The 2,800-nt window shown below is 48.8% G+C and overlaps 1 pseudogene; it reads left to right on the forward strand.

Annotated features, from left to right (window-relative positions):
- Positions 1 to 206: 206 nt before the first annotated feature.
- LOC102134098 (ubiquinone biosynthesis protein COQ9, mitochondrial pseudogene) lies at positions 207 to 1,834 on the forward strand (annotated as a pseudogene).
- The last annotated feature ends 966 nt before the right edge of the window (positions 1,835 to 2,800 follow it).

A 2,800-nucleotide genomic window follows, 5' to 3' on the forward strand; every position in this document is an offset into this window, starting at 1 on the left:
AGGTGCTGGAGAGGATGTGGAGAAATAGGAACACTTTTACACTGTTGATGGGAGTGTAAACTAGTTCAACCACTGTGGAAGACAGTGTGGTGATTCCTCAAGGATCTAGAACTAGAAATACCATTTGACCCAGCCATCCCATTACTGGGTATATTCCCAAAGGATTATAAATCATGCTGCTATAAAGACAGATGCGGGGCAACGCACCCGCTTCCAAAATGGCGACGGCGGCGGCCGTGTCTGGTGCGCTTGGCCGGGCCGGCTGGAAGCTCCTGCAGTTGCGGTGCCTGCCTGTGACCCGTTGCCGACCAGCCCTGGTGCCACATGCCTTCCATGCTTCAGCTGTGGGGCTAAGGTCTTCAGATGAGCAGAAGCAGCAGCCTCCCCCTTCATTTTCTCAGCAGCGTTCTGAGACACAGGGGGCAGAAAAACCTGATCCAGAGTCTTCTCATCCATCCCCCAGGTATACAGACCAGGGCGGCGAGGAGGAGGAAGGCTATGAAAGTGAGGAGCAGCTGCAGGACCGCATCCTGACGGCAGCCCTGGAGTTCGTGCCCACCCACAGGTGGACAGCAGAGGCGATTGCAGAAGGAGCCCAGTCTCTAGGTTTCTCCAGTGCAGCAGCCAGCATGTTTGGGAAGGATGGCAGTGAACTAATACTGCATTTTGTGACCGAGTGCAATGCCCGGCTCACACGCGTGCTGGAAGAGGAGCAGAAGCTGGTACAGTTGGGCCAGGCCGAGAAGAAGACAGACCAGTTCCTGAGGGATGCAGTGGAAACCAGACTGAGAATGCTGATCCCATACATTGAGCACTGGCCCCAGGCCCTCAGCGTCCTCATGCTCCCTCACAACATCCCATCCAGCGTGAGCCTGCTCACCAGCGTGGTGGATGACATGTGGCATTACGCTGGGGACCAGTCCACTGATTTTAACTGGTACACCCGCCAAGCCATGCTGGCTGGCATCTACAACACGACAGAGCTGGTGATGATGCAGGACTCCTCTCCAGACTTTGAGGACACTTGGCGCTTCCTGGAAAACCGGATTAATGATGCAATGAACATGGGCCACACTGCCAAGCAGGTCAAGTCCACAGGAGAGGCACTGGTGCAAGGACTCATGGGTGCAGCGGTGACGCTCAAGAACTTGACAGGTCTAAACCAGCGTCGGTGAGAGGAAAGGGTGTAAGCTACAATGCCTAGAAGAGAATGAGTGGACAGATTGAAAGAGCTTTGAAAAGTATGAGGTGCCATCCGTGTAACGTGGTGTTCATGAGAACACACTAAAGGACTCCTGAGACACTACCACAGCCACCTGGAAACCACAAGGCATTTGATGCTACCGTTCTGGTCAGGGATTGGGCCGCTTCTTCAGTTCCTAATACCAGACCAAGACTCCTGATGCCTTTCTGCACTGCAATTGTGTGATTGAAAAATGAGATGTTCATCCAAGCAGTCAAGCCACAGAAACCCAGCATGTCCCTGTCACGATCTCATGGGCACCTTGATCATGTCTTAACCTTCCATTAACCTTGGGGCTCCCAAGCCAGAGTCAAGGTGACGCATGCCTCATGCCACCTCAAGGTGACAGCTCATCCCCAGCACAGCACAGGCGTGTGCACACAGAGGTGTTCCTTGCACCCCCCTTTCCTCTCAGGTGTCCTGAGATGCTACTCCTGGGAAACCCCTCAGAAAACTGCCTCACCTGAGACAAGTGCCTGCTGGACAGAGGTGTGATCCCAGGCCTGGTGTCATATGACACCAGCATGCATCGCAGGATTAGTGTATTTTGAGTCTAAAAATAATAAATATGTTTGAAGTAGAAAAAAAAAAGACAGATGCACACATATGTTTATTGCTGCAGTAGTCACAATAGCAAAGACTTGGAACCAACCCAAATGTCCATCAATGGCAGACTGGATTAAGAAAATGTGACACATATACACCATGGAATACTATGCAGCCATAAAAATGGATGAGTTCATGTCCTTTGTAGGGACATGGATGCAGCTGGAAACCATCATTCTCAGCAAACTATCACAAGAACAGAAAACCAAACACTGCATGTTCTCACTCATAGGTGGGAATTGAACAATGAGATCACTTGGACACAGGAAGGGGAACATCATACACCAGGGCCTATTGTGGGGTTGGGGGAGTGGGGGAGTGGGGGAGAGATAGCATTAGGAGATATACCTAATGTAAATGACGAGTTAATGGATGCAGCACAACAACGTGGCACATGTATACATATGTAACAAACCTGCACGTTGTGCACATGTACCCTAGAACAAAAAGTATTAAAAATAATAAAGTATTTCAAAACACAGAAAAAATAAAACAAAACATGTCTGAAAATTTGACACTCCTTCCATTACTAGATAGAGGCTATGACCCTCCCCCTTGAACCTGCAGTTTTCTCAATGAATAGAACACGGGGCAAGTAATGCTGCATGATGTCCAAATCTATGTTAGCATGGGGTATGCAGATTACAATAGTTTCTCTTGCAACAATCATTCTGGGATCCTTTGGATTCCATGGAAGCAGTTTAGCTAACCGGAGGTAGTTTAGCTACCTCCTGAGAGAAAGGGGGAGAGACAGCTGCTTCATCAGTCAACCCCCAGATTCATGAGAGAAATAGGTTATTGGAAGTAAGCTGTGGGTTTGGGGCAGTTTGTTATATAACAATGAATAACCAGAACAAGTAATGCATGTAGCCCATCTGTGTCCTCTTGAAGTTAAAAAGGTTCAGAAACACTAAGAAAAATCTTAGTCCTTTTAGTACATCTTTCTTTAGA

This window comes from Macaca fascicularis, chromosome 15, assembly GCF_037993035.2.
Source record: "Macaca fascicularis isolate 582-1 chromosome 15, T2T-MFA8v1.1".
Classification (NCBI taxonomy): Eukaryota; Metazoa; Chordata; class Mammalia; order Primates; family Cercopithecidae; genus Macaca; species Macaca fascicularis.